We start from the raw sequence: 16,152 nt of genomic DNA on the forward strand, positions 1-16,152 counted from the left end.
GGGTGGGGCAGCCGTTGTAACATTAATGAGACCTTAGAACTCATATCTTAAGGTGGGCCAGCATTTTGCCGCCAGCATTTACGTTATAGATGTCTATAGGCTCCGGTAACCACTTAACACGTGGGCTGTGAGCTCGTCCACCCAAATATACAATTAAAAAAAAAAAGTTATAATAACGTCGGCTATAAAATACGAATAAACTTTTAACTTTACTTAAAAATTTTCGACACGTTACTTAATAATTATACATTGTATTGTTGCATAGTACAGGAGCGAGGCCACGACATTTCCCACGACAAGTGCGGGTGACTCGCGGCTTTGAAAGCCGTCCACATGCCACAGCCGTGATATTCAATTGATATATAGAGATCCTAAATAATCTGTCGCAGAATGGGCCGATATCTTCATTATTTCTCGACATTGTTGGCGCACGGTGGGTAATCGTGCAAAGAGCTTGCGCAGCACTAAATGATGACGGTTCCGAGACGTCTTCACTCTTGCTAAGTCTGGCAACGAATGTGTTTCATCTCCACTCGAGCGATGACACCTCGACTCTGCTGGAGTCTGTCGAAGAACGCCTTTTTTTTTCTACCTAAGCTGATGATAGCCTTGAAAGGCTACATCACGTATTTTTGTACACTTTGGCGAATAAATTTTAAATTTCATGTTAATCTGTTTAAAATTAAAATATAATTTCATATATTAAATAATATAATATAATTAATAAAAATATTAAATACTAAAATATATAAAAATTAAAAATATTAAATAATAATAATAACAACGTATTTCATGGTGGTAGGACGTGCGTTGAGTACGCTTATACCACCACCCTGCATATTTCACGAGAGTTTGCTTGAAGTTGGACTAAATATGGGAATCATCATTCAAAATTTTACTTTTGATTTAAGTTTTCTCAATTCCGATAGGTACATCAAATTGAAACGCGCCGCGAATTAGCATAATTAATGGCTAGATCCTGTTCACACTGACGAGGCCTAAAGAATTCCAAATAAACGATCGGTCCCGTTATTGTTTTATTGAATAATTTCTTTAATTAAGGCAAAACGAAATAGAAATTAGAATTAGTGAACTGAAGTGGCAATGGGCCGGCCACATAGCACGAAGAGAGGACGGTCGATGGGGCAGAAAGATCCTGGAGTGGCGACCACGTACTGGCAAGCGCAGTGTGGGACGGCCACCTACTAGATGGACCGACGACCTAGTAAAAAGCGCTGGGTCTCGTTGGATGCAGGTGGCAATGGACCGGTCGCACTGGAAATCTATTGGAGAGGCCTATGTTCAGCAGTGGACGGCGATAGGCTGAAATGATGATGATGATGATGATGAAATAGAAACTAAACATAACACATACCAACACAGCCGTGGTGGTTCTTTCTTATTTTTTACTCAATGTACGTATGAATTTTTCGAAAGAAAACAGCGAAGTAACACGTCGTTAATTGAATTAAAAGTGTGAAGGTAAAATGCAAACAGTGACGATATCTTGTCGCCTACGTCGCCGGTCAATAAGAAATCGAAATCAATGCAAGAATTTTATTATTCAGTTGTTATTTTAACACTCGACTGACTCGATGGTGTAGTGGTTAGCGCCTCTGACTGCTAGACTGGGACTTGCGGGGTCGATTGGTGCCACAGATGGTGATCTGTGATTGGTGCAGACATTCGTGTGATAAACAAGTTGATTTGCTCTTTATCTAGGTGTTTAATATGCGTATATATCTAAACGAAGTAAAGTCAGGAAAGCTGACCCCACAACCATGTGGGATAAATAGCTGGGAAGAGAGAGAGAGAGAGAGAGAGAGAGATATATCTAAACGAATATAAGTATGTGCTTATACTAACGCCGGTTCACATAGTACAGGAAATCGTAGCTGGAACTCAGGTGATCGTGTGACAGATATCCCCGGTTAGAGTTTCAGCTTAGACTTTGCATCCATACGACTAATTCTGAACGAAATTTTATCCGAAGACACAAAAATCTACCAAATTTTTTTTTTCACAATAGAAAAAATCGTAATTGTATACACAGCTAATTTACCTGGGAGAGTTTTACGGATGTTGCCTAAAAATACCGTTAAGTTTCCACACAGAACTGTTAGCAGCTCAGCGATAATAATATCATGACATAATACCGTTATAAAATGTTCGGGAACAAACAAACAAACACTGATGTAATAGGCTCTGCCAGAAGCACTATAACTTATTCAACACGAACTTCATTTGATGCTATTAAACTTTCTCGGTTTGCGGTAAGAAGTTACGTTTCCTAAACCATATGTTCCGATGCAAAGTAAGTATTAACTTCAGAAAAGCCATTATTCGTGATAGATAAAATGCATTCTAAAGTTCGGAAAGACGTTTTATTTGCGATTTTTAAATCTACTATTATATATCTCAACTGGTGGGCGTAGCCGTTGTAACTATACTGAGAGACTTAGAACTTATATCTCGAGGTGGTTGGCGCATTTACGTTCTAGATGTCTATGGGCTCCAGTAACCACTTAACTTAACATCAGGTGGGCTGTGAGCTCGTCCATCCATCTAAGCAATAAATAAAAAATAAAAAAAAATCTACTATTATATTTCACTGTGTCTATCTATGCTTTACATGATATTTGGTGCCAATAAAAACATTGTGGAAACTGCGGAACTCCACTGAGAACCACTTGATAATGGTTTTTATTGAAATTAAGAGGCATTAAAAGTCAATGAACTATGCCTACTAATATCTAGTCATCGGTGTCCATCTTTAATCAAGAATAAGACATTTGGATCTGTTGTTATCAATATCTCGGTAAAGAAATTCCGAGTTCACTTTTTCTTTATAAAAAAAATAGGCTCCAATGCCTTAGGCATTGATTTTGCCAATGTCACAGTATACACAAAAATTACAGGTGCTTAAAAAATATCTTAATAAACATAAATATTTTAAGAACGGCATAAACAAATATGTTAGAAAACTACTTTAAAGATAAGTATTATTAGTAGATAAAAAATTACATGCGAATATTTACATGTTTAGAATATTCTAAAATTAATAGAGAACTAATATTAATAGGCCGGGGGATGTATATTTAAAACATCTGAGTTCACTATTGTGCACATTGATCAATTACTCAATGATTGTGCATTACAGGAAATACATTATTAATAAATCGTATTTACCTTTTCACATCTAAAGTTTCGAATTACCATTACTAGTATGATCATCTGTACTCTGTACGTGAACGCATACGTAATCAAGGTATGTTTGTAATTGGTATCTCGAAATACCATACAGTAACTTTGAGCGTCTGGCTTATGAGTCTCATCGCGGGAAAGTCCAATAAAACGGATCACATATACAGAAAGTAGATCAGCTTACGTTAAAACAGTGTTGCTTTTCTGTTTTTCTCGTGTAATAAAATTAAATTTATTCACAGTTTTAATTTTTCGTTGAACTACCGTTGACGGAAACTCTGCACTGGTGTTCAAAATGAATTCACTGCACACATTACCGCTACTATGTAAACATAACATTCAAGCACAGTTGCATTCCGCGAACTTATGTGTTATGTTTTCAACATACAATCATTACAATCTAGCTAGTTACTTAATTTAGGTTTTAAAAACATGTTTAACTTCTGCGGCTCATACACATTTTTTTATTGCTTAGATCTGTGGACGAGCTCACAGCCAACCTGTTGTTAAGTGGTTACTGGAGCCCATAGACATCTACAGCGTAAATTCCGCCACTCACCTTGGGAAATAAGTTCTAAGGTCTCAGTATAGTTACAACGGCTGCCCCACCCTTCAAACCGAAACGCATTACAGCTTCACGGCAGAAATAAGCAGGGCGGTAGTACTTACCCGTGCGGACTCACAAGAAGTCCTACCACCAGTAAACGTTCAAATGTATATAGTAGTAATAAACATGTGCTGTTGTGTTGCGGTAATAGCGTTGTATTCCCGACATGAGTAAACATATCGCCGTAAAATGCATCAGTCTGCTAGTTTGGGTAACTGATTAGCGGTCTCTTCATTCCGGGTTCTGGCTTAATGAGTAATGTTGCAACGGACCTAATGTTTACGAACTTCACAATCTTAGGTTTATTATAGTGAAGTGGGCTCTTTCATTATTAGAACGTCATTCCTTAACATGGCTCTTGATAGATAAGCATTGTTGACTAATAAAAATCGTCACGTAAGGGAGAAGCGTTATGACCCTCTCCGAGAGACTTTCTGTCTTTTTTTCTATTAAATACGAACTTTTATATGTGTAAGAGTATCGGTGTTTGAGCAGACGAGAATCTTTCGTGACCGATTGTGACAGTAGCAGACACAATTGGTCAGTAGTCCATAATCATTCTACACTGTAAATTAATCAAAATATTCAAAATAAATAAAACACAAGATGTAAAAAGAGTTCTGACTATCTCAATGTTTTGTTTAACATTTATTTATATTATTTTGATAATAGAACATTATGTTGGTGCCACTACCGCAACAATTATCAAGTACGTTCCATTATCACCAAAAAGTATCCCGAACTGCTTCGTCGTATTGTATGGCCAAACATGATTATATATTCGAACATAACTGTAACTGTACTGAGACCTTAGAACTCATATCTCAAGGTGGATGGCGGCATTTACGTTGTAGATGTCTATGGGCTAATTTAACCACTTAACACCAGGTGGGCTGGTGAGCTTGTCCACCCATCTAAAAACAAGTCAGGCATTTGAAATCAATATTACATGTTCTCGGAGAGTGTCTTCTTCCAAACATCTAAGCAGAAAAGGGGAGATAATTTCGCTGTGTTGTAGTTACATTAGTATTTATACGATTTGAGGAGGTTTACAAATTTTAAACGTATAGTAAATGACATACTTTACGCTATATGTTAAATAGAATATATTTACAGTACATTTACGTTATTCCATACAATCAACATTTAAATATCATAATATTATCTAAATCAAACAGAAAGTGACGTCACACTAGTCACACAATTTTTTTTCGTAAAGCTAAGAGTTATATAATAACAATAAATTATATAAGTAAAGTTAAGGTATTATGTATATACATCATTCTGTTTAATATAATAAAAAAATATCGCTTTGTCTTATTAAATAACTAACGATCCGCCCTCGCTTCGCTTCGGGAACATTTAATTTTATTATTAATAGCTGAGTCCCGCGATGTTACCCGTGGTTATGTCGTACCGCGGGTGACGCTGCGGGGCGAAGTTAGTTTAAAAAAAGTACCCAAGTTACTCCTTATATAACCAGTTACCTATAAGTGAAAGGCTTGTCAAAATCGGTCCGACCCATCCAGAGATTAGCCGGAACAAACAGACAGACAGACAAAAATTGTAAAAAATTTATTAGTGTGGTGTATGTACCGTATATATATTCATATGCAATAATATGCATGTAGTAAAAAGCGGTTATTTCAGTATTACAAACAGACATTCCAATTTTATTTATATGTATAGATAGGTCGATATAATGGCTATGTGCATAGACTTGAAACTGAATATAGTGTTAAGCTTTCTGTCTTCCCTCCATGTTAATATAAGTTAATACATTACATAAAAACCCCTCTATACTCCTTATCAGTTACTAAGGTCATAACAAACCATAATTCATCTCACTTGACTCGTAACTTAACCGGCGTCTGAGTATTACACTTAAATCTCGCTTAGAAACGTTTCATCACTTGACGACCTCTTATCTTGCGCATTACTACAGCCTTAACGGCTAGTAATTAACCTGCTTTATATTATTTAGTAAATACTTTCTTAATCACTTGCCTTGTGGGTAAAGTTAAGTATCTTCGAAAATGTAGTGAAGTAACTTGTTAATCTAACGTCGAAACTGCGACGTCAGGCAGAAAGCTGGTGAGAATGTTTGTTCTGTCATTGCACGTGGAGTCATTTTACCGATCCTAATGCTGACACACGATTGCTTCAAAGAAAAAAAAGACGTGATATCAACAAATCCAGATAAAAGAAGCAATAGACAGGGCATTGGCATCACCCGGTCCAGACTTAGAAAGAAATCGACAGGATATTTATACACGTCCTTACGGATCTATCAGATCCAATAACTATTGCATTAGACACCTTCAACTCTAACACTAGGAGCAGGCTTAGGGATCCCGGTAACCGTACTCGTCGAACTCGACAAAGAGTTCGAAGTGCAACCTAACCCATGAATCAGCTCGCCGAGTTTCTCGCCGGATCTTCTCAGCGGGTCGCGATTCCGATCCGGTAGTAGATTCATTCGGGAAGCAACTGCTCTTGAGTTGTTAGGTTTCCTTCGGAGGCGCTCGGGCAGCTGTTAGCAAATCCCACCCCTACTGGCTGAGCCTTTGCTCGCCCACCTGGTGAAACTGGAAAGGCCTTCGGGTCACCAGTAGTCCTTCAATCATAAAAAAAAAACGAATGACGTACCAATAAACTGCACGTTATTTCTGACCCGCAAATTATCTATATAGAAACATTTAGAAGACCTACCATATGTTTGTGTTTTCATTCAAAGCTAATCTTCTCGCAGATTTCCTGTTTCATTTTAAGCATATCAATCTATATTTTACACATCTAATTGGTTATTAAAAGACGTCACAGATATAAATTTATTGGGACCATCGATAGTAAACATAAATTATGATAATTATCTTTTGACACGTTGATAAGATATGAGAGAGCTTGTGCCTACCGTGTACCATTTCCAAAGAGTGATAATGACATTCTTACAATACGAATAAGTACATAAGTACATACAAGTAACGCTTGATTGATTTGGGGTAAAGATTAGGTACACAAAACCTTTGATTTAATTTAATTTTATGCACATAATAATTGAAAAATTTCAAATGTCCTCTGTTCTAATGTTCTTTTTAATACCAAATCTGAAATATTTTTTAATTATCAAATGTGAAATGATTCGCATTTGCGTTGTAGATGTCTATGGGCTCCAGTAACCACTTAACACCAGTTGGGCTGGAGCTCGTCCACCCATCTAAGCAATAAAAAAAAGATAGGGGTCGCATTCCTCATGTCTGAGGGTCGTAACCATCTCCTCCCATTATCCTTCTCTGAATGATGTTTCGAATGGTCCAGATTTGGTCGGACCAGCTTATTGGATTGCACGTCACGAAATCTTTTGCCTGCAAATACTTGGCTGAATAATTACGAACAGCTAGCTCAATTCAAGAGTTAAGGCCGCCTGAACGCCTCAATTCAAGTTATCTGGTGAACAAGATTGAACTGGTAATGATACACGCTTTAAACAAATTGCGAAATGTATCTGAAGATTATTTCTTTGCGATAACAACAAGCCGCTTGTAAATATTGATAAAAAACTAGAGTAGCAAATTGTGAAAAATTCGAAAGAAAAAACCAGCATTATAATGATTATAATTGCTAGATTTGTATTTCACACGCACACATGTTAACACCCATTTTTGTTGATAAAAGCCTTAAATACTTGGAGCGTTCTTTTTAACAGGTTTTAATTATGAATAAAACCTTTTAATAAACGTAATGAAATTTATGAGCGTTCCATGCCAAATTCTTAATACCCGGTGTAGTCGCATCGTGTGATGAAGTGGGGTTATGCTGGGATTGAAATTTTAAGGACGTTATCTATTTCTGTAAAGTAAACCTAGGGTATCCGAGTGGTGGTAGGTCGCGTTCCCTCGACCGCTCCGGGGGAAGAAGCAGCGTTTCGCCATTAAAGCGGACCTTTGGCCTGTCGACCGAGGGAACCGGTGGTCGTGTCGCCGGCGGCCACCGGTCCGGCGTCTGTGTAATATGCTCTGCGTCAACCTTGTCCTATCCCGCCGTCTCAATAGCCCCAAGAGTTTTTAGTGAGGTTCAACTACCACAGATCAGGCGATTTTCTACTGTGAAAAAAAAATACTTCGATTATAAGGAGTTTATTTTTTTGTGCTTTCACGTCTTCACTATATAACCATTCATCAAGATTTTCCATTTCGATACCTTTCAGAAAAAAAATGGTATTCACTCTTCTTGACGGACACTTTTTTTAACGCAACGCAAAAGGAACATTAATGCAAATGAAGTCACACGTAAAATGTACTCCAAGTTAAAGGTGTAATCAAAATGAAATCCGCAAAATTATCATTATATAATATCATTATCTCTATGATATCGATTGCTATATATAATCCAAGATACGGAGTTCAATAAGTTAGTAATCATTGAACTAACGAAGCGAAGAATCATAATGACGTCATTCAGGTTGTGGTGTCTATGAACTTCAGTAGCTATATAGTACCAAATTGACCGTCAAATATTTTTGCTTAAACAATATAATTGTTATGTATTTTAAACTATAGTTTCAAACACCACAAAAGAATGAAAAGAAACAAAAAACGTATCCACGAAGAGGCAAATGCTAACTATATACTTTTCGACGGATGTACTACTGTTTTAGTGGTCACGTGCGGCGACCATAATATTAGGTAATTACTCTACTACATGAATATACGGTACTAGAAGAATTTTATTTTTCATTGCGTAGATAGGTTAAATAGCTAACGGAAGCCGTCAGCATCACAATCTGGAAGCCGCCATCCGCTTTGAGACATGAGGTTGAAGAATTTATTGTATTAAAACCGTTATCACTCCTCAAACCCGAACGTGTGACTGCTTCGCAACAGAAAGGCAAGATTGTGGTATCTACTCGTGCGAGATATAGTTTGCCATCCCACCAGTTGGCAATTGCAGTAATCTGTTAAATAAATGTTTACCGATTTATTGGTACCTATATTGCATGGAAAAAATAATTACATTACAAAATTGTTTTTTTTTTTTAATTGCCTTTTTAGGCAGACGAGCATACGGCCCACCTGATGGTCAGTGGTTACCGTCGCCCATGGACTTCACCAATGGCACGGGCAGAGCCAAGCCGCTGCCTACCGTTTAATACTCTCCACAAGCCTCGTTTGAAGAGGGACATGTCATAGCGCTCGGGAAACACCGTGGAGGGGAGCTCATTCCATAGCCGGATGGTACGTGGCAAAAAAGACCTCAAACATTTATGACGCAATACCGATTGAACAATTAAAAACTAATAACGTTCTAATTGATATACGTTTCACAGATACCCAGATAATAATAATAAAATACATTTGATTCGTATTAATAGTGTCAAGACAATTAAGCAATCCTCTTGATAATAAAAAAAATAATTGAGGCTTTAATTAGATAAACACTACGAGTGTTTTGAAATTGTTGTTGAAAATTGTTTACTTGAAAGAGTATTTGCCTACGATATCCTGAAGACCCAGATAATAATAAAGAAATACATTTGATTCGTATTAATATTGTCAAGAAAATTACACAATCCTCTTGATAATATAAAATTGATTGAGGCTTTAATTAGATAAACACGATTTTGAAATTGTTGTTGGAAATTGTGGTTTACTTGAAAGAGTATTTGCCTACGACATCCTGAAGATCTTTCAATATTATTGTCCAGTTGGTATTCAGTGCTCACTCATCTGTAGATGACTCATAGATATATAGCAATTTGTCATTTAGATTATTTTTATTTTTTTATTGCCCTTGTAGGCAGACGAGCATACGGCCCACCTGATGGTGAGTGGTTACCGTCGCCCATGGACTTCAGCAATGCCAGGGGCAGAGCCAAGCCGCTGCCTATCGCTTAATACTCTCCACAAGGCTCTTTTAAGTGTTGACTTCACCAGCAGCACCCCATCGCTTCCCGTGTGTGATGTAAAAAGTTAATAAGGAAATTACCGGAGAATTTTAGCGTTATTTGATTATTACATAAGCATACTTTGATCATCAACCCGTATTTAATGAAGGTAGGTATTGTGGGTAGATATTTTAAGTTCAAACAATTAGGTATCACCATTTATTTGAAGCAGTAAGTAATACGTTTCGGTTTGATGAATGCGGCAGCCGATGTTCTATAAAATAGAGACTTAGAACTCATGTCTGAAGGTGGGCGGCTATATTTACGTTACATCCTACTCCTGATGGGTATGGGTCCCTGATAACCACTTCGTACTGGGTGGGTCGGCTTCTTCACCCGTCTACACAAAAAAGTTGAGTCTTTTGTCCACATTCCTCATAAGTAGTGGCGGCATTAGCGTTATGATATTTATGGGCTAGTTAACCGCTCAACATCACCGGCCCCCTGATCACGTAAAAATTTGCGACAGCCACAATTTTGCAGATGTTGTGCAGACGCGTCGCGACCGATCGCAAAACGTCAAATTATTTCGTATCACGTACCGCGATTGTTCGCTTACCGCTTACTGCAGTTTTCTGTCATACAACTAGCGCCAGTCGCAATCGGGTAGCAATAATTGGCACTAAAAAGCCACATTACTTTTTTTTTTTTGCTGAACAAACCGGCAAATGAATTTATAAAAGCGCGTTACATATAAACATTTCAAAATGTTTAAGTGGAATTCACGTTTGAAACGCCAAGTGAGAGCTGCTAATTCTGTTCTTTTCGATGAAGCGTTACTAAAAATAAGTGATCTAATAATAATTTTTGCTTTATTTTGAATAATAGCTATAAAAATGTAATTGTGTCGTCAAACACTGATAACATTTTTTTTTGTAATCGTTTGATAATTTGTAATCAGATAGTTGTTTACGTTACGAACCTATTTTAAAAAAGAATGGATCAAAATTATAGCCTAATTTATTAATTTCATTATCAATTAAGTAAGTACATAAGCTCACAACCCATCTAGTGTTAAGTGGTATAGACCTCACAACGTGAATGCCGCCCCCATTTTTAGAAACGAGTTCAACTGTATACCAAAACGGCTGGCCCATTCTTCAAATTGCAACGCATTACTGCTTCGCGGTAGAAATGGGCGGAATGGTGGTCTTGCGGGTTAATCAAACGCCCTACCACCAACGATTTCAGAATATTTGCTAATTTGATTTTAAATAAAAGATGAATGAATCCTTAATCATGGAAGTCTTCCATGTATATATGTCAAATACGTGTTTCATTGGATTTATTGATATCTGCCTGCGGGATTCTAGCACTGGTTCAGTAAGATTTCAAATTAAACAGTAAATTCTAGAATAAATGAGTTAGTTTTATGGTTTTATCAATAATAAAGTGTACAACAGATCCATCTTACGCCGACATGAGGCCGACAACGCTAGAACAACCAGTCGATGATATTCTAGGCGAGATGCTGCTATTCTTTATCAAGTAATAGATAGTGGATTTGTTTGACTTGGCAAGAGTAGGCTTTGATTTGAATACCAGAAATATAGTGCAGTCTTTCACAGCTTGAAGGGAAATAAAAGCTGTGCAGACTATTCATAATAATGTTCACCCAAGGTCATGGGCAATATGACGTGAATAGGAAACTGCATGTCAGACATTAACTTAATGTTCTATGTTATTTTTAAACAAATGAATCTAATATTTTAAGACAATAAATAAATATTTATTTTTATAATTAGCCCAGTTTTTCGTCGACGAAGCCATCTTAAGAGAAGCTTCATTGCAAATATCAGGCCGATATTTAGTAAGTTATTTTTATTCATTAACCAGGTACTCTTTGCACTCACTCACTGCAGTAAGAATGTTAATCAATCATTATATTATCTAGACTATAGCGGACAACAAACAAGAGTGGACACATCGTGAGCTGTAGTTGTAGAAAGAGGAGAAAATGGAAACTAAGGCGAACCACTGGCTCATGCAGCTTTCATTTCAGCAGAGGCTGCTCGTACGCAGGCAGAGGCCGCGCATCTTCCAGCTGAGATATATAAAAAAATTCAAGGAATTGACCAATATCGGCAAAAACCTTGTTTAAAATAATAAGTTCAATTTTGTTTTAATTTTAGCTGAGTCCATAATAGTTTATATTACCATAAAAACGAAATAGCGCTTGTTACAATAGTCAAGCAAATCCAAATATATACGTTTTACTTTAGGCTGGTACTACAGTAAATTTTATGACACTAATGAGTATATTTTACGCTAATAAAACTACTCTCAACTTAGCATTTCAAAATGACTATTTTTTTATTGCTAAGATGGGTGGACGAGCTTACAGCCCACCTGGTGTTAAGTGGTTACTGGAGCCCATAGCCATCTACAACGTAAATGCGCCACCCACCTTGAGATATAAGTTCTAAGGTCTCAGTATAGTTACAACGGCTGCTCTACCCTTCAAAACGAAACGCATTACTGCTTCACGGTAGAAATAGGCGGAGTGGTTGTACCTACTCGTGCGGACTCACAAGTGGTCCTACCACCAGTAGAATACCAGTATTTAGCTTCATTGTATATTTTGTACTCACAGTATTCGGCATGTTCTGCTTCTAGTCTATAGGGTTATAGAGCTATCACCTTGCTATCGTCCTACTTACCTCGGCCCCAAGTTCAGTTATGTTTCTTTGAAGTTATCGGCAGTCGCTATTATATTTCAATTGTGGCTTCAATTTCATGCGTCCAAGAAGTTGGACATGTATTACAAACAAACTACGATTTCCTAATTTAAGAATTATTATTCAAATATAACAAAATTACACAAAAAAATTTTTTATCAAACTTATCTTACGGCCGTCTGGTGTAGTGGTAAGTGACATGGTCGCTACACAAGGGGGTCGCGGGTTCGAATCCCGCCAAGGGAAGATATTTGTATGATAAATATAAATGTATTTTCCAGGGTTATTGATGTATATTAAATATATGTATGTATAATAAAAATCCTACATTTATTTCCGTTATCTGGTACCTGTAACACAAGTTCTTTACGAACTTATCACGGGACCAGTTAAATATTTATATTTATATTATTATTATTATCACAATGAACAAAAATCAGTGGTGGTTGATCAACATTTTGTCTAAATTATGAATTATGTTTTTCATTTTGTAAGTAATATTCATGTCCAACAATCCAACAAAATCTAGAAGAATTATGAATTACTAGTCGATTTGTTGTTAATTCTATTCCATTATTTAAAACAGCAGTATATACAATAATATATATAACAACACAACATACAAACGGGGTTAACATAAAGATAAAATGATACAGAACAAATTGAGCACGACAGATTAAAACATTGTCTTAATAAAACAACCTCACAATTTTGCTTTCAAATAGTTATGAATCCATCCTTTACTATAAACACAAAAATGTTAAGGAAATATGTATATTTCCACTAAGCACAATTAAAAAATTATAGGCAGAAATAATTAGGCTATTCTTGCCCTCTCAGTTCACATAATTAAGAACAGCAGTTTTAAAAATATCTACATAAAATTACTAGAATACAGAGGTTGAGACTAAATTTAATGTCTGTTCTCCACAATCCAATTGAACCACCCTTGAATGTTGACATGGTGCTAAGTGCTGTGTTTCCTCTTCTCTCCCAAAAAATACAATGTTATGAATTTGATAAGAAACATCAATTTCAGCATCTTCATCAGAGAGTTGGGGCACTGGAAACCCATGTGTGTTTGCCATGTTATGCAATACAAGCTAACAATTATGGTCTTGGCCATCATATGATGATCATAATGCAGTACTCTATGTACCAACAAGCATCTCCAACTGGCTTTCAATACTCACAATGGTCAACAGTGTTCCTGGTATGACAATAAACATTACTATAGTACTATATATTAACTGCCTTCCCAGTTTTAAATATACTTTTAGATTGAGTATTATTTTGTAGTCAGGTTACTGAGACAGAGCTCATGATGTTTTACTTGCCTAAAAACCACACTTTTTCACTATTATGGTGCAGGTCCTGCATAGGCATATTCAGTTGTGATAAGCCAGACAAATGTATCATGAAATGTTGCATCAATACTAAAAATGTTAAGATCACTATCACATATCTGAAAAATTTTATTCTTTAGATAAGTACTATCAAATGTTTGTTATTGTGAATGATAGGCTTCAGCAAAATAGTTACTATTTGCACATTCTTGAAATATAATGCTTGCGGTTCTAAAACCTTTCTTCATATACAGAAGATCTGATAAGTGCAAATGAGTGCCATCTATACACCCCGAAACCCCAGGAAAGCCAAATTTATTGTAAAACCTATAATGAAAAGAAATTTATTTACTATTATGTTATGTTTTCAACCACAAAATTATTGTTGTTCAAATATCTATGTACTATAAAAATAAGACAAATATTGAATTAAAAAAAAATATGTAGGAAAGATTAATGGTGGCCTGAAGGCCTTTCCAGTTTCACCAGGACTTGACATTTCTCAGAACTCTGTTTAAAATATAGCTATATATAGCTAAATATAGCTATAGTTATAAAGCTTCAAGAATATAACTGATATATTATTATATGATTGACTCATGGAAATTGTAAAATCAGTGGAACTCTTGTGCTCTATACTATAAGATAATTATTTAACTTACCCATTTATAATAACTTGTGACCCATTGTACTGTTTGCAGAAACTTTAAATGTTTCAATAAAACTGGAAGATTGTTTAATGCCATAGCCACTTCCCTAATGGCATTGGATTTACTACAGTTTAACTCAAAATGCAAAAAGCTCATTCCCACAGGTTTCTGGTATGAAATTTTGCTATGCTGTTAACACCTGTATAAACAATTTATTTAAAACATTTAGTTAAGAATAAATCTGAAATCAAAAAAACAATGCTACTTTTGAAGACAAGATTTTGTGAATCTTTTATTTTCTTCATTATTTACACATAATTTAATATAATGTTAAATTGAATATATATAAGTACCTTGCATTTTACTTTCTATTCTTGTTCGTCTTGATGATCTAGGTTATTAACGGCTTTAATTCAGAGCACAATTGTAAATATTGATGTTTCGAAATTCTGTAATGTGTTCTGAACAAACTTTCCGATAGATTAAGGAGACAGCGTCGCAAACGCACTGATTCGTATGTATCCCGCCTAATTTCCTTAGACTCCAAAGCCTCATTATTTGAGCTCTGTCCATACATACCTAGAAGAAATATTATTTTGTAAAAAATAAACTTTATAAACTCAACATTATTAATGTACTTAAATTGCCCAGCGTGGTATTTAATGTTAATACTATGGAAAACACAAACACAAATAAAGATCTAAACCAATTACACTTACCTAAATCAAGTTAAAATAATTTAATTTCACAAATTTTACACTTGCAGATAGTTAGCAACAATTCAGCACCAGATACAAAAGGTGTCGCAAATTTGACAAACGAAATTGCTAAATATCTGCTGTTGTGTGGCAAACAAAAGCATCCGTAATACCGACTTTAGGCCAGTTGTTGTTAGTTGTATGGAAAAGAATGCACTAAAGTTTCACAAATCGCTCTGCAGAGGCAGCACTAGTGATGGTCCGCGATCTGCTTTTTTGTTGTAAGTCCGTAATACGAAATGGACAGTTGACAGCAATATTTGCACAATATTTGTCTTCTGCTAATTGTCTGCGAAATACGTGATACAGCTGCGGGTCGTGACATCTTAACGGCCTGGATTTAATAAATAATTAAAGAGTTAAAAAATATTTCACACCACTAGACTAAAACTATTCACGAATGTATAAATCATCAGTATTGATATATTTTTAAAATACTTAACGTTTTGAAAAAGTTTCTGTTTAACAGAGGTGTATCGATATAAAACTTTTTAAAAGAAAAAATAATAATTCTAAGATTAAATTCGACTAACTTTCGAGTAGAAAAATTTTTTTTTCGACATTGTAATTTTTTGGAAACTGATCAGGCCCCCGGTTGATTTGTCTGATTTGAAGATTTGTAATATTATATTTTATTTATTTTATGAACGGTATCAAGGATATATGTATGTGTAAGAGAAGTATCGGGAGCTATCTCGTTTTCATTTATTTAACACTTATTATCACAATAGACGATAAACCTTGTTAAAATTTAACGACAAAAAAAACTAGTTACTATTTCTTTTATACAAGGCAATTCTTCAGACCATTTTTTTTCTACCTAATATGGTAGCCAGAGAGGGTTAAGCCAGCGTAACCGTAGGTGAGTGAGCTTTCGGGTCTCTAACCTGACGACGTGGCTAACACTAACCCTAGCAAGAGGAGTGCTTCGCAGAATCTACTACCGAATCGGAAACTTGACCCAC

General features: G+C 35.8%; 1 protein-coding gene and 1 long non-coding RNA gene across 15 annotated transcripts in view; one reads left to right on the forward strand and one right to left on the reverse strand.

Annotated features, from left to right (window-relative positions):
* The window catches only part of LOC101745239 (SH3 and multiple ankyrin repeat domains protein 3), a 241,847-nt gene that overhangs the window by 100,851 nt on the left and 124,844 nt on the right, over nucleotides 1–16,152 (forward strand). The gene's annotated exons all lie outside the window — the stretch shown is intronic.
* On the reverse strand, nucleotides 12,534–15,516 carry LOC101742574 (uncharacterized). 2 transcript variants are annotated; one of them, XR_005245387.2, is made up of 5 exons: nucleotides 15,149–15,516; nucleotides 14,783–15,008; nucleotides 14,442–14,628; nucleotides 13,976–14,106; nucleotides 12,534–13,898 (listed from the first exon to the last, which is right to left on the reverse strand). It is a non-coding gene; the product is annotated as an uncharacterized LOC101742574 (long non-coding RNA). The 2 variants fall into 2 exon arrangements; XR_009974610.1 differs by having other exon boundaries at nucleotides 12,534–14,106.

Source organism: Bombyx mori, chromosome 13, assembly GCF_030269925.1.
Source record: "Bombyx mori chromosome 13, ASM3026992v2".
In the NCBI taxonomy this organism is placed as follows: Eukaryota; Metazoa; Arthropoda; class Insecta; order Lepidoptera; family Bombycidae; genus Bombyx; species Bombyx mori.